A 20,101-nucleotide genomic window follows, 5' to 3' on the forward strand; every position below is an offset into this window, starting at 1 on the left:
AGAGCAGGTTGGCTGGAAAGGCCAAGCAGAATAGATTCTGCAGCTTAGAGCAGCTCCCTCGGTGCAGTCCAAGATGGCCGCCGCGTCTCCCTGGGCGTCCGTGCCCCAGCTTTCCCCCGCTGACAGGCGTCCCCCCGGCCTATTGCCCCAGAGGGTGTCTTCCCTGAGGGTCTGGGGAAGGGTATTGATGGCTTCTGGGGCTCCGGTGAGGTCCGCGCCGCTTCCCGATGCCGCGACTCCACTGTGGAGCTCAGAACGCGGGCACCGGGAGTACGCGAGTCCCCGGCTTCCGGATGGTCATAGGCCGCAACCTGCAGGAGCAGTGAGAACGGCTCCCCGGCTCCGCGGCGGTCACTGCAGGGGACAGGGGGACTACAGGAGGAGAGGGGAGCCCCCGGAGACGGTCTATAACGGACCAGTGTGCGTATAAAAGAAGATTATTCAAGCTGGAGAGAGGAGTGATGCAGATACACGTCTGCTCTCTTCTCCAGCCTGGCCACGCCCCCACAGTTTGTTCTTCTATCATAGTCCTTAAACACACTATGCCCTTGAGAATTATGCCAGCTTTAGATGAAGTTGAATGACTAGTATTGAAATCATAACTGGTTGCAGCAGCTGCAGCGATAGTATTTGGTTGCGGGCCCTGCTCTTCTCTAAACTGATTATTATCCATTTTTTTAACTGGTAAATCGGCCCACTCTGTGTGGAGTCACAGGGCTTATGTGAAGTTAACAAAGCATAGTGTGGTACAGAGAGTATTGAGCAGTGGCAGAACCAGCGAGCGGTGGGCCCAAGTGCGACAAAATGGCTTGGGCCCCCCCCCCATCCCATCCAATTCCACCCCCTCATCCCTGGAGAGGATCTGGTGAGGGTGGACCTGCTCAGGGAAGTGGATACCTAGCAACAGTGCCGTAACTAGACATTTTAGCACTGTGTGCAAGAAACGGCATTGGAGCCCCACCCCTGCATGCAAAACAGGGGCAGTGCGCGCCGAAGGCGCGCGCAAAAATACATAGTGGCGTGGCTTCGTGGGGAAGGGGTGTGGCCACAAAATAATACCAATTCATAAAACGGTGCACAGTAGTCTCCATTATTCAAATTACGCCGCACAGTAGCACCACTACACCAGGTAGAGACCCTTTGACACCTTACGGCGGATAGATTCCTCTTTTTACACATTACAGCAGACAGCGTCCCCTTTTTACACATAACGGCAGACAGCGTGCCCTTGTTACACATAGCGGCAGACAGCGTGCCCTTGTTACACATAGCGGCAGACAGCGTACACTTTTTTCACATAACGGCAGACAGCGTGCCCTTTTTACACATAACGGCAGACAGCGTCCCCTTGTTACACATTACGGCAGGCAGATTCCCCCTTTTTACACATTGCGGCAGACAGCGTGTCCTTGTTACACATAGCGGCAGGCAGATTCCCCCTTTTTACACATTGCGGCAGGCAGATTCCCCCTTTTTACACATTGCGGCAAGCAGATTCCCCCTTTTTACACATTGCGGCAGGCAGATTCCCCGTTTTTACACATTGCGGCAGGCAGATTCCCCATTTTTACACATTGCGGCAGGCAGATTCCCCATTTTTACACATTGCGGCACACAGTCCCCCTTTTTTGTAGGAAAAAAAGAAAGAAAGAAAGAAAGAAAGAAAGAAAGAAAGAAAGAAAGAAAGAAAGAAAGAATTATACTTACCCTCTCCGCTGGCTCAGGCTCCTTGGTGCAGCTTCTGACGATTCCCGGGCAGTAGAGAATGAGGAGGAGGGAGGTGGAGGAGGGAGCCACAGCAGCGCTGTGTCATTGGTGGAGGCGCTGCTGCCCCTCTGCTTCACTATAGGCTGTTCTCGGAAGACAGCCTATAGTGAAGCAGAGGGGCAGCAGCAGCAGCGCCTCCACCAGTAACAAAGCGCTGCTGCGGCTCCCTCCTTCACCTCCCTCCTTCTCCTTCCCCCGTCCGTGCCGCTGCTCCTCTCCTCTGTGGGCGGCTGTGCGCTGCGGGCAGCGGTTGCCCGCAGCGCACAGCGGCATGTAATGAGTCAATTTGACTCATTACATGCTTGGGCCCCTGGACAGAGGCGGGCCCCAGTGCAACGCACTGCTTGCACTGGCGGTAGTTCCGCCTCTGGTATTGAGGTAGGTAGAGTGCAGAACAGTGAAAACTAATTATACAATATTTTTTTATTCTTTTTCTTTTTTAGAGGTAATCTGAACTGCTCATCTTTACAGAATATCATTATCTAAGTTTTTTTTTACATAGACAATGTTATGTGTCATGTAAAGCTAAAATAGTATAGGCACATATGCATTTAATGAGAAGGGAGATAACCTTATCATGGCATCTCTGTAATAAGGAACTGCAGCAGCATATTCGTATATTAATGTACAATCTAGCTGCAGAAGGGATAATCAAATTCAGGTGAGAGTGTTGGGTATGATTGGTTGACAGTGACCATGCTGGCACTAATTATGTCCATGGATGATATACAGTATCTTCATGATGAACAATCTACTAACTGTCCCTGGTAGTCCAGTGCTGTCTTACCTGCTTCCGGCAACAGCAGCATCATCTTCCGGGTCACAGTGGTCATGTGGAGATGAGTTCCACTACCAATTTCTTCACAGTGGCATATCTGTAAGTGCTAAACCCTTTATCCTTAACCCTAATTCCTACTGCTAATGCTTCCCCTGGTGCCTAACCAACACTCACAAGATTTTAGGGAAACATGTTAGAGAAACTTGACTGTAAACCATGGCTTAAAATTAAGGGGTTGAAAGCAGTGAAAAGAGTGGAGAAGTAGACCAGTGGAGAATTAGCCCAAAAGCAACTAATAAGCCTTGAGGAAGAATTTTTCAAGTACATTGCTTCTCTACTGCTCCACTCTTTTCACTACTTGATAAATCAACCCCTAAATAAGAGCTAGCTGTGAGTTTCATTTTAGTTTGCATTAAAGAGAATTATTTAAAACTATATTAATGTTAGTATATAATGTGTCTTCCACCTCTGATCAGTGTTGCCATTTGTGTGGCCAGAGTGGCTCCCTGCTGCACATTTGATTGTCTTGTCCCAAAATCAAAGCTTACTGGAAATACGTACATTCATCATCTTATTTTGTCTATAACTGGCTTCCACATTCCAGCTTCCCCACTCTACTCTCTTCATCCACCCCATGCCATTCCACAGGTACCTAAACCTATATCAAAACTTATTAAACACACCCCAAATGCCACAAAAAAAATAATTGCTCTACATTGGAAAAACAATATTCCACCACAATATTACTATCCGCCATTAATGTTATGTGGTTGATTTACTACATAGAGTGCAACACAGCTATTCATCATAACACTCCTGGTCACTTTATAGAAAACTGCCCTCTATTGGTTAAAGCTGGGATCACTTATAATATTGTGCGGTGGTCTAGGGTGAGTTTAATAGGTGGAGATAAGCAGTCAGTTCAGGCACGTACAGTACATCTGTACATGTACAAATATTTACATGCTCCATAATCCATGCATTTACATTGAATAAAGTTAACAACCACTAAAAAGAAGATACATATAGAATTATAGATATTTCTATAATATATACTATCAAATATTAATATTAATTGTCGTAAATTTTTAGATTCTGTATGGTGCTTCTGCCTTGTTCTAAAAAAACATAAAAAAATAATGTATTGTTTTTATTATAAAAAATAAAATAATTATATATATTAATTATAAGATCATTTCATACATTTTGCAAAAGAGGATTAATATATAACAGCTCTATTGGTTATTTTTTAATACAGATTTTACCATTACAGAGATGTTTCCAGATTAAAGGCTTTGTAAATCTTTTTATTTAATGTGGATCAGCACTATTGTGAGAGATTGCTCATCCTCCATAAGCAGGTTGGCAAAGTCGCACTGCCTGTATACTATTGCGCTGTGACCTGGCCCATCTTTATAAAGCACAGTAGAAGCAGAGGTGAACATTCCTCCAATGGGTCCCACTGCAGCAACAGATACAGGAGAAACTAGGAGAGGAAATTTGCAGACACAGGCTAAGATTTGCTGGGCAGGGCTGGGGTGACTGTGCATAAGCCAGGTCCATATTACTAGTGATCATTAATTTCACAGAATTTAAAAAAAACAGTGCAAAATGATTTAGAGTTTATTGTGCTTGCCCCATGCATTCTATGAGAAGAATCCAAAGGACTTTCTATGGTCACAATAGTGTGCAAAATTCTAATTGAAAATGTGCTGGGAATCAACATCACACTTGGTTGTTTCAGTAGTTCTTACCAAATCAAATTGAATTTAGAAGTTCAAAATGAGGCAAAATCATTACCGCATTAAAAAAAATGTTATAGAAAGTTGTGAGAATGAGAAGAGAAATGTATAAATATGAAGATATTACTTTTCTTGCCATTGGAAATACTGACTTCAGTCTGGGTGGAAAAGGTTAGTAAGTAGCAAATGAATAATTCTTTGCCAGCTTTGAGTGACAAATGTTCTGCCCTGTATAATTTGCCTTTCAAAATATGATTCTCTTTCTTCATTTTAAACTTGAATTTTACAGGACTTGGTTACAGTTATTACATAATGTTTGCAATGTAGTGAATGTGAGCACAAAAAGCCATCAGCTTTGAAAAACGTTTGGCATATTGCTGCTAATACAAAAAGTGATCATTGTTTTCTACATTCCTTAAATTAACTCTACATTGACAAAATAGTATTTGCTTGCTTGTGCCTTGTTCATGAAATGTTAATGCTGGGCACAATCTTATGTAACACTCAGGGGGTGTAATGTCCCCTTTTCCTGTTCTCGAAAAGATTTCTTGTTCTATCTAAAGCTGAATAAGCACCAAGTAATTTAATCCACCAATGTCCTATACAGTAAGACCAGGACTCCTTACTGTTGTAGTGTGAGAGAATAATAATCTCTCATAAGGACATAGGGGCTGTGATATAAGATTAGTGATTATTTACAGTATGCTATATATGTATTGATTACGATAAAGAAAAGAGCAATTATGGTGTAAATATGTGTCTAACAATAATAATGAACATATTTTATATATTCATCCCTTAAAATTTACCATAGACAAAAATCAAAAGGAAATGCAAATGTAGTGTTAGTGTGTGCTTAAATAACCGATGGTGATTGAAAGAATACACTGATGGCTTAAGGGACCCATACTGTACATCAGGCAACTGTCAGGGCAATTCCTCATTCTGCTGATGCCTGGTTAGGGAGATCAGGGAAAGCCACATGTTTCAAATCCTCGATTCGCTGATTGCGATCGGAATGGCCCACAATACTCTAAGAATTGAAATTTACTAAATATAGAAGCCAGTATAGTCAAAAGGAAAGTAGGGAATATGGCAGATATATTTTGAAGAATTGCCACACAAAATCTAGGCAGTAATAATTAGTCTATGTTAAATTAAGAATGTACAAAAATGAACAAATAAATGAGGATAGTTATATGTATCTGTATGTATGTATTAGATGTATGTATTAACTGCAGCCGATGCCTTCAGATGTTAATAAATACGAAGTCCAAGGTGCAGCACTCAGAGCTATTAGAACTCCCTGTTTTTTGGGAAGTATCTGTATCAAAATGGGAGAATGGTTTTAAATTTCTTCTGAAAAAATTAAATCTATCATCCTAGGGATGGTGTCCTGTGAGCCATCTTTAAACAGTCCGCTTCTTATAGTCCATCTCGACTTTAACCAGCTTTTGTTTCTTAAATTTTATGAATTCCCTTTCGTATAGTGACTCTTGTTATTTTAATTTGTATAACCAATCCGTTTCTTTATCAGTGGACAGAATAGGTGGGTGGATCGCTTCAAATACAGCAGTTTTATTCTTAACATTTCCAAGCTCATTAGTCAATTGCTCAATCGCAAAGGAGCATGAGATCAAATGAGCATTTGTTAAGTGTGATCCAATGCTTACAAAATTAGGGATCATTTCAGCCAATTGTAGGACAATTTCGGACACTGAATTTGTAATAATCACTAGGTAACAGGCAGTGTAAATAAAGGTCCACTTTCTTCTTTTTGAGGTGTATTAGATCTCTATAAATAAAATTCTTATAGACCGCTTCTGCCTCACCATCCATACCTTTATCACAAAGCACAGCTTCACTTCTGTTTCTGAAACATTAAGTTGTCATCATTCGGGAATGGTAAATAATTAAACTGGTCTATGTGTTCTTCGACATTATAAATAACAATAATTCTCTCTCTCTCTCTCTGTGTAAAAAAAAGGATGTTATACACTACAAAATATAAATTGCACACTGCTCGCAATAAGTATTATTACTCAAATGATAAAACAGGTCATAAAGGGTTTGCCTTCTTCTTATTCAGTAATTATCTTTTTCCAAAGTGCACAGTGCCTTGTGCAAAGTTTGTGCACTAAAGTGTAGTAAAAAGTACAATAAAAACAATAACAACTTAAACTTCTCCTATTAAAGTTTACGGAGAGGGAAGTTTTCACAATGGAAGTCAGTCCTTGATAGTGCTGGGTGCCTGGAAAGGAATACTCACTCCAGGGTGTCAATTCCATACATAGAAAGCATGGGCCTGGTATTTCAAATAACTTTGTGCAGCCGGTGCCTTCACAGGTGCTGCACTCAGAGCTTAAATAAAGACTCAAAAAAATCTGGAAATGTGAATGACGTTTCAGTGCATTTCAGACTAGTATCGGGTTTTAAAAAAAATGCTTACCTTTATACAGTAAAACCTCACCACGTGAAAGTCCATCCCCGGGATGGGACTGCGCAGCAACCCGGCAGCACCTGCGGATGACATTGAAGCAGTTTTAGTGAACAATTCCTACCTCTCATTGAAGCTGGAATGTGGTCAATCATTCTGCAACGCAGGCTAGGTAATGAGTGTTTCTGTTCAGCAAAGTGACAGGAAACTGGTTAGTCACTGGTTCCACTGCTTAAAGCATTACATATGGTGGACCAATGAGCCTCCATACATTCTTAAAATTTTCTATTAGTTTTGCCAATATTTGTCAATCCACAAGGGCAAATTAATTGATAGACCACAAAGCTCTAATTGCAGTTAAGTGGGTAAAATATTTGAATTTTTTGAACTGTGTGGTGATGTGGGAAAGAATTTCCCACAATCAGGAACTGATAGGTGACACAAGTACTAAGTACATCTGATGCAGCCTAACTAACTTTTTGACATCGAGGTAGGAATAAGGGATTTTGACTTATTATCAAAAGATCGCGTAGGTTTCTACCCCCTGCTTTGAATTTTCAAGACTTTGGTTTTTTTTATTAGTTTCAATTAATGGCTAATGGCTTTTACAAACTTTGTTTACTATAGGGGAAGTAACATTATAACGATTAACCCAAATTAACTTGAATTTAGCCTAAACAGGAGATCTCCAGCTAATGAACAATTTTATAAGGATTGATCTAAGAACTACACAGCCTTCGACCAATATCAATATAAAATAGTAGCTTCACCTACTCTTTAAAGTGTTTTGGTACAATATAAAACAGTGTGAAATATTCACAACTTTAAAAAGTGTGACTGAGCATGCAGGATGACATCACTCCTGGCCCAGATCCTTGCACAAATACTTGAGTAAACTGAAAAAACAGAATAGTAATTAAACTGTATTGCCAAAAAACTTTAACCCAAGCAATATTACAAAGGCTAGTCTCAAAACTTTTTTTATATTAATAAATTCCTAAAATAATATCTATAAGTTAATTTTTATAAAGATGTTCATAGAACATCACTTTTAGCCTTTGACAACCTTGTGACCCACACGTATATATATATATATATATACACAAACAAAAGGGCGGCACTCACAAGTCTTGTAGGCATGAATAATTCAGACGGACAGCGTCTAAGGTGTATCAACGTTTCAGTCTATTTCAGACTTTTTTCAAGATTCTTGAAAAAAGTCTGAAATAGACTGAAACGTTGATACACCTTAGACGCTGTCCGTCTGAATTATTCATGCCTACAAGACTTGTGAGTGCCGCCCTTTTGTTTGTGTGCATATTGGAGGTTGCAGCCCCATGGAGGGCACCCGAGCAAAGTAACAGGCTGGTTAGTCGTGGGAGTGCCGACTTAATTGCTGGATATATATATATATATATATATATATATATATACACACAAATTCTACTACACCCTACCAGTTTATAACAAAAGCCTAAAAGGTTGGAGTAAAATGTTTTACCAGCTCCCTGTAAGACTAACAGTGTCTGACAACATACTGTGTAAGTTGGACTGTGGTCTACTTATTCTTTGTTGACATTACTGACTTAGTACATATAGTCATATCATCATCAGTTGATAACATTGTGTTTCAATTATCTATTTATTGTATGGGTGTGGATCGTTGGGTCGACAGTAACTAGGTTGACAGTCATTAGGTCGACCACTATTGGTCGACAGTGACTAGGTTGACACCTGAAATAAGTGGACACGGTCATTAGGTCGACATGGAAAAGGCAGACATGGAAAAAGGTTGACATAAGTATTAAAAAAATTGTCTCATTTTCTTCGTAAAGTGATTGGGAACCCCAATTAGTTTCACTCGCCATGCCTTGGGAAGGTGCCACGCTCCACTACCGCTGCGCTCGTCACAGGTTACTATTCCCAATCTAGTCCACGTGGATCATAAGTATGAGAAAGTTCAAAAAAGGGAAAAAATTGGAAAAACTTGTGTCGACCTTTGCTATGTCGACCTAGTGACCATGTCAACCTAATGCATGTCAACCAATAGTGGTCGACCTTATGAGTTTTGACCTAAAGATCGGATACCTTATTGTACTACTGTAATATTTTATGGGAAGTTGCATGGCAATAGCACTTTCTTCCAAATAACTAACTGAGCAATACCTAGCAAGTACTGTATTTGCCGCTGAATCAGCAATCATGACTACTTTACAAAAAAAAATCCATTTCAAACAATTTTACTTTTTGTAGTGTGTAGTGCATCATAAATTACTTTTTCAGAAAGACTTTTGAATATGTCAGATTTTGTTTTATTAATGTTCTCCTTTCTTGGCTTTCTTCCTGCAACTAATGCTCAGCAGTTATACCATTTGTTCTTACAAAGATTTCATGTAGTATATAATATCTCACCCACACTGTAATGTATTAGCTATGCGCTGATAATACAAGAAGCATACATTAGGTGATGCTGCAAAATACTGTTTTTAGATTCATCATATATTGAAAGGATTTTAAAAGAACATTATAAGAAAAACAAGACAAAAGAACTGTAGGGTGTGAGCATATGGGAACTAAAGCAGAGGCTCACACAATTATCCTGTTCCTTAAGGTTCACAGGTCACAAAGGTAAGGATAGACATGTATTTTATCTATAGGCCTCCAGTAAGCCCCCAGTTCATGTACTGGCAGGTTTCACATTGGAAGCATTTTCGTATGCTGGACTGTCAGTCCCAAGGGGAGGTGTTTTCTCGCTCTGGGACTGAAAGCACTTTCTGCAATTAGCAGAAAAAGTACTTAAAATGTGAAGCCACTTTAGTGTTATTTAGCTCCTTAGGGCTGAAGCCATTGTAGTCCATAGAAGCTGTTTTTGTGGCCATTACTTTTTTCTGTTAGATTTATTCTCTCATATGCACAGTGGATACAGACTCCAAACTGCCAATCTGAACTGCAGCCTAGGAAGCCCCTGCCACTTATAAAGGGGGAAGCTGCCAGTGGAAAAAAAGACAATATCTTTGTTATACTGTTGTATGTTCAGAAGCCAATATACCAAAGCCAGGTATGCTACCTATTCCCTAGGGTCAACCTTCAACACCCAATAACTTATATATCATCCCTAGGCCCCACACAAGATTTCTTTGTGGGGTATAGATGTGAGTTTGCATCTGGAACTGGTTTTGGTTCTTGTGGATTCCAGATGCTTGGGTAAATGCCCCCTACCAAAGTGGTAGGGAATGGTTACCAGTTATCCTACTCTGGTAGGCACATTGGGTTCTTTGTACCATGTGCTTATCCCAGTGAAGATGGTAACATATGAATGGATCAATGCTCAAATATTGTACTGTCAATCTACCATGATGTATGGAAGGATCAGCTCTTTTGGCGGTAACCTTGTAGAAGTCAAATTTTACCTCTCATGCTGTCTTGTGTCAAGATCTCACTTGGTACAGGAATCACTCTGTCATTTTCCCATGGTAAAGGTTGAAAATGAATACATTGTCCATACTAGTGAGATAGCTGCTCGATTTATTCAGTTACAAACTAAAGGTTAAAAGAGCACTTGGGATGTTCTAGTGTATATCTTTTTAAACGTGCAATACTATAACATGAAATTTATTATAAATAATAATAAGTTTTTTTCAATATTTATAAAAAAAAATTGAGACTTTATTGTTTGGGGGCTGGATGGTGCCTGTAAGTTGTGTCAACTAATCACGGTAGCGAAATTAGCTGTGCCAATACAAAGAATTGTTCACTGGTCTGACTACCCCAGTTTCCTACTGTGTCCCCTGGTGATGATAGCTGGACACAGTCTTCTGCTTCAGTTACAATATGTTTTTCTCCCACTTTGGCAGCGTCCGCCTGGTTGGAAGTGGCTTATAGCAATGTTCTGTGTGTGTTTCCGGTTAACCTTCCCCAGAGCATTTCATGCCTAGCAACACTTTGTCAAGGATGTTCTATGCTTTCTTGAGTCTTTATGTATAGTTAAAACTTTTTATGTACTGTTAACACTTCAAGAACAGCGGGAGAAAAAAATAACCGGAACAGAAGACTGTGCCCAACTAACATTGCCAGGGGATAAGGTAGGAAACAGTATAATAACTATAATGGGTACAAGGTGTGCGGTAGGAAAATTGTCAGAAAAATGGCCACCACTACACTCTGGTACAGTGCTAGGGTCTACTAGTGACCCTAGCGCTCAAAGTAGGGATGGTCATCAGAGGGTCAACCATCGATGGTACTGTCTACTGTGCTGCCAACTGGAGTGGAGGGGGCCTGTACAGAGACTGCACAAAGGCCCCCCTCTTAATATGCCCCTGGAAGCAAACTAGGGAATGTTAGACTAGGGAACAACAGTGTCCTCATGCTGAGCATCAGTATACCTAATTCAGCTTCTGTGATTAGTGGACGTAACTGACTGGTATCTTCCGGCCCCCAATCAATAGTCTAAAAAAATATATGTGGATATTGAGAAAAAGCGTTTTTATTATTTACAATAGATTTTATTTTATAGTATTTCATGTTTAAAGAGATAAAAACACTAGAAAATCCCAAGAGCTCTAATAACCCATGGTAAAAGGTGTTAAATGTATTCAGTAAATTGCTGTTATTGGGTGTTTTAAATGATATGTAGTTACTATGTCAACATTCAGAATGATGACATACTCCGTCAGAATGTCAACATGTTCAAAATTATGACATTATGCATGTCTACATTATGTACCTACTGTATGATTGTTCAGGTTAGGCTGCAGTTAGGGATAGGGTAAAATAGTACTGTCAATGACCTCAGTGTTGATATTCATAATGTCAACATGTTACTAGAATAATACATACTACTACTTAAACAATCTCCCTAACTTCACCTCACAGGGATGCCACTTATACACAAATAATTGTCACAACTGAGGGCTGGTGTTGGTGTGAGGCTGCCTCAGTTGTAGGGGCTGGTGTATAGGTGAATCTAGGTGGCTGAATAGGACTCCTAGACATAGGGGACTTCTACCACCAATGCCCGAAGATGTGACCACGACAACAAAGATAAAAATAAATGTTCATTTATTAGACACAGTTCTGGTGGTACACCGGCAGTTTGCACAAGATGATATGAAAGATGATAAAAACAGTACATGGTTCCAAGAACAATAACAGCTGCGATGTTTCCTTAGGTGTGGTATCCGCCCAAGACTAGCTTGGGAGTTTAAGGAGATGGACAGTCCTTACCAACACCTAGGTGCTGTATAATAGGTGATAGCTGGAACTAGTCAGCAGATGGAATACGGAGGCTGAATGTACTGCAGAAAGATAAGTATCTGTAGACAGCCGGTTTTGCCGGATGAAACAGAAGGTGAAGAACTGTAGATGAAGTGCAGGTCTGGATGAAATGGATAATGAAACTTAATAACACTAATGATGCTAGAGATCGATGAATTGAGAAACAGATGACTTGGTACTGTAAATATCAGGAACACCGATGATGGTAGATAGGTAAACACCACTGGGAGCACAATGCTGGAAGCTGGTGTTGATTCAAATCACTGCCACTCGCAGAGAACACTGAAGATACAAGGAAGTCAGGCACCGCAGGGTGATGATTGGCACTGGTCTCTGTAGAACTGGAGACTTCAGGAGCTGGAATACCTGGAACACAGTTAGAGTAACAGAGAGCAGAGACAGGATACACTTGGTTATGACAACCAAAGCACTGATGATTTCCTGGTCTAAGATCAGTCCCTTTATACCCTCAGCAGTGCAGGGATTGGATCAGCAATCAGGGAAGCTCAGCAGGACTGTGGATTGGTAGAAACAGTATCACATGATCAGAACCAACATGGCTGCGCACATACTGATTCTTGAAGGGGGACCTGGCTTATATTCTAGACCCAGAGAATGACAATACTGCACAGCATTCCCCCAGCGCCAGCAACAGACGCTACGGCGGGTGAGAGGCGCTGCACAGACCCGAAGTGTTCTAACAAGGTAATCGCGGCAAGCGGCCACGGCTAACAGGAGACATCACACGGATCCATCCACACGCTGGAAGCGTAGCAAAGGCGGCGGACGCCGCAACTGACAGGATGTGTAATGCAGGGCCGTCCACAAGCTGAGAGTCCAGTAATGGTGGCGGAGGTCGCGGTGACCCAGAAACGCCATTCCATTTAAGAGTTTCTTATGACAGCACCTGCAAGCTAACAGGGAGAGAATATGAAGTAAGGACATAACATCATGACTGAGACCCGACCCTGGAACGCTGAGCCAGCCTCAGAAGACACCTGAAAGGTAAAAAATAATGTCCAGTAGTCCGGATCGTGACAATAATGTTATTGGTTTGTGTGTGTTCCCTATGAGTAAATATATACTCTGTCCGGCCACTTCAGCCTGATTGCTACCCTATGCTAATGCAGGTATTTGCCTGTGCATATCAAGAATCTGAGCATCTGCATTTAGCCACAGCCGCTTTTGTCATCTTTAGTATTATGACCAGTCCATGCTGGGAGAACAGAGCTTTCCTCTGTGTTTGATTTTTCTTTGTTATAACTGTGTTGTTTTTGTTTATTGCTTCAGATTTGCATAAATGTGGTAGTCCTTTAATTTCAAGTTCTGGTTTCTTTCCACAATGTCAGAAATTACTTTTTTCCTCGCAATATTTTTTTCCCAAGGTATGACAAGTATTGGTGATATATTTCAGTAAAGCAACCCAAGAAAAAAAGGCAGTTGTCTAAAAACACCAGGGGCAGATTAGGATGGAAAACCAGCTCGTGGAAATTCTGGGAGCAGCCCTAAACGGGGGTGGGATCTGTGGAGGGGGTGGGGTCTTATATATACAATCACACACACAAACATTATATATATATATATATATCTCTATTTCAAACACCCCACTGTTCTCAGCTCAATAGTAAAATCTTTTAGCCACAATGACACTTTGTGTTCCATAGGACACTCCAGTCTATCAAACAGTCGCTAGTGTCCTTAAAATAACGGACCGCTGCTCCTCTCTGCAGAAACCTGGAATCCCTCAGGTGTTGTATCTATCAATCAATTATAGAGAGGGCGCCATATAGCATAAAACCAACCATTTTAATTGTTAAAAACACACATAGTATACGGTACTGCAATGCAACCAGTGTGGGCTTGTTACCACATGGCAAATTGATAAACCTCATGGCAGTGTCGGGAACTCCAATGCAGGACACCCAGGAATCTCATTACCCGCCGCTGATCACCACCACCGATCAGGATTGCTGTTACCAAATTTATATTTTTTATAAATTGGTAACAGCAATCATGAACAATCAACTTGTAAGATTACAGTATTGTAGAAAAAACTGCAACTTGTATTTGATACAAAAGTAGAGCAGAGATACTGTTATAATATTGTGTCTAGTATGGTAAAAATATATGGAGAATAGTTTTTCTTTTGTCTTTGCTACCAAAAAGTATTTGTTAATGTTTTTTAAGATATGTGTATCTCCTTTGTAATGGCGTGTCAGCCTGCGGAGTATAGGAGGTAGTACAAATAGGAGCATCAAATTTATGTTCACCGGGTATACACTTAATTGATAATAATTATTAGAATATACCAATTGGTAAAGTGGGTTTTAGAATACTAATTATATAACCCTTAAACAGATAAGTATACGATCATTGTGTATAATTAATTATCAGGTGTTTATTTAACCTGTAAAAATATACTTATTGGTATAATGGATATTAATTATATAACCTACAAGCAGATGTGCTCTAAGTATATGATCCCCGTACAGCCTGACACCCTGTATCTGTCTAAATGAAGTATGTTATTAGGGAACGGCTATGTGATTGGCCGCCATTTAGTTGATGTATGTGCACTAACGTCACGAAGCTCAGCCCTCTGACGAAGTCTGTGACAAAACGCTTAGGAACCAAGTTTCGTGACGTCTTCATTCCCCAGCGTTTGTGAGATCCTGTTTCAGCGGCTCCAGTGACCTGGCCCGCGGTGGTCCCCGGTGGTGATCAGCGGTGGGTAGTGAGAGTCCTTTGCGTCCTGCATCGGAGTTCCCAACACTGCTGTGAGGTTTATCAATTTGCCATGTGGTAACCAGCCCACACTGGTTGCATTGCGGTACGAGGCTTATACATCTCATGCTGTAACGTATATTATGTGTTTTTAGCAATTAAAATTGTCGGTTTTACGCTATGAGATGCTATATATATATATATATATATATATATATATATATATATATATATATATATATATATATATAGCAAAAAAAGTCCATCATAGTTCCCAGAGGTTCTTATGGTGGAAAGACCAACACAACCAGAAATGAATTCATATACGCTTTATCTTCAAATATCATTATAGCACCATCTCATAGAGCATGAATAGAATTATACTTAGCATATGATGACAGGCATAAGCAGCTTGGGGTATGGCAACCCCCACCCTGGCGCACCTTTCTCAAAGGGTCATCCAAAAGAAAGAGAAAGTTGGTATATGGTGTTGGCAAATGTGTATGTTAGATGACAAAAATAGATTTACAAGCAAAATGTAAAGTGAAAATTATAAGATTGCATACAGTAAATTGAGTTTTAAAGTACACTAAAAATTGAGAGAGGTTGTGAGAGGGGGTTGGGGATGGTGATTACATCCCTTGAAAATAGGGAAATAAAAAGCAATGGTAATTCAGAAAGGACATACAAAAATATGTAAAAGCAAAATATTTTGGTACAGATGTTTGTGGTAAGGTCAAAACATATATATGAGTAGTTGCAGCATTCCTAATGGCCCATACACACGGTGAGATTCGGGCTATGCCCGATTCTCACTATGCGACAGGGGCTAGGTTGGCACATCGGGGGTTATTCCGAGTTGATCGTAGCTGTGCTAAATTTAGCACAGCTACGATCATTCACACTGACATACGGGGGGACGCCCAGCACAGGGCTAGTCCGCCCCGCATGTCAGTGCTGGTTCCCACCCACAGAAGTGCAAAGGCACCGCACAGCAGTGATGCCTTTGCACTTCGAGAGTAGCTCCCGGCCAGCGCAGCTTTAGCGCGCTGGCCGGGAGCTACTCATCTCTCCCCGGCCCGCAGTGGCTGCGTGTGACATCACGCAGCCGCTGCGGCCCGCCCCCGTTGTCTGGCCACGCCTGCATTGGTCAGACCGCTCCCATGAAATGGCGGCCAAACGCTGCCGTTCCGCCCCCTCCCGCCCAGCGATCACCTCTGCCTGTCAATCAGGCAGAGGCGATCGCAGCCCTGCTACGGCCTTCGGCCGTCTGGCATGCACCGTAGAGACCCGTTCGCTCAGCTGCGACAAACAGCAGTGAACGAATGGGTCAGAATGACCCCCATAGTCATTATCGCAAGCACATTCATTATGTGCTTGCAATACTGACTGTGCGATTTTGGCTAAGTGTCAATTTTGACTATATCTTCTATAGAGGTAGTCAAAATTGACTTGCCTGCACAGTCTATCTATTCTTGCGATGACGACCACGCGGGACCGCGCATCGACATCGAATCGGGATCGCAAGGTGACTTTCACCTTGCGATCTGCACTAACTTTTCTTACAATTTTGACTATATGTACACACCATAACACAGATTTAACTTATAAGTGTCACGGTTACTCAGACTGGAGCTGTGTGATGTGTGGAATAAGTGGACTCACATTTGTTGTATGAAAGTAGTCCTTCAGTGTTTCAGATTTTTCGGCAGAATGTTCTTCTATTTTCCTTCGGTGTAACGTCGTAATTCTGTTTAAAATTTTAGCTATCTTTTGAATTGATGGACCCACACGGCACACCTCATAATACGCCCTTTAAATACTGAGCCTAAACATGTGAATGCAATGATTACACCTAAACTCCAAACTATCCACTACCCCCTTCCCCCCCAGCAATGGCAGCCCATCAAACACTTAAAAAAAAAAACAGAAGCTTAGGTACTAACCATTTAAAACCCTGTACACACAGGGAGATTTCTCCCGGAGATGTGTGCAGAGCGATCTAGCATGAACGCTCAGCACACATCTCTCCCCCACTCAGCACACAGTGCGGTGTGCTGAGCGAGTGGGGGTGCTCAGTTCACCAAATGGGGAAATGAGAAATGTGCTAGATTGTGCCTGCATGCAGGCCAATTTAGCACCTGCGATAGCAACGCGCAGGGCCGCACATCGCTATTGCTGCGAGGCATACACTCAGAGATATTGATGCTTAACTCCTAAGCAATCTAGTCACATTGCTTAGAATTTAAGCATGGATCTCTCCGTGGTACCCCCTTAAGAGATATGTCCTCACAGAGCTTAAACTCAGGAGCTAACAGACATTCAAATTTATCAATAACAACTAATCATATACATTGGCAATCTATTACAAAAGCAGATGCCTTATGACCAATGCTTAAAGTGGTCCTAGAGAGGAGGTGGAACTCACCCCCCATGCTTGAGCAATAAAGGGATTGCACGCACTGCAAAAAATGGGTGTGGTCTCAAAAAGAAAGGGGCCTGGTCACCCAATTGTATCACTAATTCAAATTACGTTGCACAGTAGCACAATCTTATTCACATTACACCACATAGTAGTGTCCCTTATTCATGTTATAATACACATTAGTGCCCCTTATACACAAAGCCCACAGTAGTAGCACCCCAAATACACATAATGCCTACAGCAGTAGTGCCCCTTATACCATGCTGTCAGTAGTAGTGCCCCTTTTGCAATGACCATTGTAGCAGTAGTGCCCACAGTTGTAGTGCCCATAGTATTGGTGCCTCTTATACAGTGCCCCCAGTAGTAGTGCTCCTTATGTCCCCAGGAGTGATGCCCCTTATTAAGGGCACCCTATGCAATGCCCTCATTAGTAGTGTACCAGCAGTAATACCCCAGTGTAGTACTGCCCCAAGTAGTAATGCCCCCATAGTTATTATCCCATAGTTATGCCCCCTGTAGTTATGTCCCCAGTTGATATGCCCCAAGTAGTTAATCCCCCCTGTAGTTATGCCCACTGTAGTTTTACCCCAAGGAGATATGCCCGCTGCAGTTATGCCCTCAATTGGTTTGTGCCCAGTAGATATGCCCCCAATTGGTTTGCCCCCTAGTAGCGCCACTTGCACATATACACACAATAAAATAAAAACACAATACTCACCAGCCCTGCTCCTGCTTCCAGACAGCTGCCCTTCGCCTGGCTGCCCACTCCTTGGAACTATGGGAGAGGCATCATGAGGTCTCTCCCATAGCGCACAGCCGCACACTGCCATAGCTGGAAGCTGGAGCTCAGGAGTGAGCTCCTGTTTCTGGCTGCCACTGAGGAGAAGGCGCTGGGTGCCTGCTGGGAACACAATCTCAGCCGAAGGAGGCGGAATTGGTTCCGTCTCCAAATGGAACTGACGGAACGCAGTTCCGCCCCATTTTGGCTAACTTTAACCTCTGCTTATGACTATGGCAATGCTCTGATTCTTAAAACCCAATTAGCTAACTGGAGTTTCAGTGCAATCAGTAGTGATAATCTGCAACTTTGATTTTCTATTTACCTAAACATATATATTTTCACAAAGCAGTCATTGAGTTGTAATGCTCTGCAGAAGAGTTGTGGATGAATTTACCTAAACATATATATCTTCACAACAGGGCTCAGTGTTAACTAGTATCTACCTGAAAACTCTCTAAAAATAACACCCTCTATAAAAAATAATCAGATGAGAAGTGCATTACATCAAGAAAAATAGGCAGTATAAGAACAGTTAAGCATTAACAGCAAATCTAAGGGATTTAGGTTAATTTGAAACTAGTAATTAAACAAATATCTTGTATTTCACCTGCCCACTTTAAATTTTACCATAAGTATTCAGAGTTTAATTACATTAATTGTTGGTCATATAACACATGAATAAAAATACATTGGGATCTCAGAGACACAGTTAACAGATTGGCAGAATCAAATGTTTGACTAACAAACTCTGGTTCTAGATTGAGAACTTGCTCTTAAATGTTTTTACTGTATATAAACTATTTTATTCTCTTATATGAAAACCTATTTTATTTAAGGAGGATTTTCTTTGTTGTTTTATTTGATTGATATGTTTTAATCTATTCTTTATTCTCACACAACTGTAGTTTTTGAAGTAAATTGTGTGGGTTTAAATAGTTTATCTAGGTTTCCATTACATTATTTAAGTTTGTCTATCCTAATTATTTTTTTATCTGAATTATTTTTTATCTGATGGCTTTCTTTTTTATTTATAGTAATTCTGTAATACTTCATGATGGAAAATCTATGGAGTTTGGGATCATGTAGCAAATGGTATGATTTACATCTGTATGTAACATATACCAAACATGGTATTCGCGTTTATTGAATGGGGTGCAAGGAATCCACCAAACTTATACTTATGCACCTTCTGGTCATTTCATTACCATGCTGATGTGTATTGCTTTTTTTAATAAAAACAAGGATCACAATGCGTCAAGTGGCCATCAGGACTTTCTTGCCAACTGTAAGTATCTGTCTTGTTGTTACCGTGTGGAAAATATCCATTATGGGTTAATGCGTTTTTTGGGACTTGTATTTAACAGATGTGCTACCTTCTCATTTCCAGTGGAAACTAAGTGGAGTGTTGGTGGCTAGTTTTGCCATCTGGAAAGGGTGACAGCATCAACACACATTCTTTCTCTGTGTTGTTGCACAAAGGGTGCATGCAGATGTAGCCATGTTCCTCTTTGCTGTGATGCGGCATGCCACATCACAGCAAAGATGAACATGACTACATTGGTACAATGAGACTTTTTAAGAATACTACAGTGTCCTTGTTTTTATGTTTCATCTTTTTAATGGCTAAAGAAACATCTCTTCAGGAGAAGCGCCATTGTAGACATTAGCGGATCTTGCTACGGGCACACGGTACTTTTTCCCGGGGCGCCGCCATCCGGAGGGCGCTGCCACCGTGGCAAGATCCGCTACTGGTGGTGCCCCCCCCTGGTGCCAGTACTGCTGTGCAGTGTGCGATGAAGTCATCGCGCACCGCACTGCATTGTGGGAGCGGCATTTAGACACTAGGGGTCATGATTGACCTCTAGTGTCTATGCGGTTTTATGGGAGAGACGTCATGACGTCTCTCCCATAGATCAGAGGAGCGGCGCCAGTGGCCAGAGATGGAGGGCAGCAGCGGTCGGGAATCAGGAGCGGGGATGGTAAGTATTAATTTTTTTTTTTTTTTTTTAAAGCAGCATAAATGGGGGCAATACTACTGGGGGCACAAACAGGGGCAATACTACTGGGGGCACAAACGGGGGCAATACTACTGGGGGCACATTGACCACACCCCTTTATGAAGCTACGCCCCTATTTTCGCCCGGGGCACCACAAGGGCTAGAACCAACCCTGA

At 41.5% G+C, this 20,101-nt stretch overlaps 1 long non-coding RNA gene across 1 annotated transcript in view; it reads right to left on the bottom strand.

Moving 5' to 3' along the window:
- LOC134905889 (uncharacterized) overlaps positions 1-20,101 on the bottom strand; it is a 148,394-nt gene that overhangs the window by 69,245 nt on the left and 59,048 nt on the right. The window contains exon 2 of the long non-coding RNA XR_010175768.1: positions 6,737-6,807. This is a non-coding gene — a long non-coding RNA (uncharacterized LOC134905889). The remainder of the gene's footprint in view (positions 1-6,736; positions 6,808-20,101) is intronic.

Source organism: Pseudophryne corroboree, chromosome 1 (genome assembly GCF_028390025.1).
Source record: "Pseudophryne corroboree isolate aPseCor3 chromosome 1, aPseCor3.hap2, whole genome shotgun sequence".
NCBI lineage: Eukaryota > Metazoa > Chordata > Amphibia > Anura > Myobatrachidae > Pseudophryne > Pseudophryne corroboree.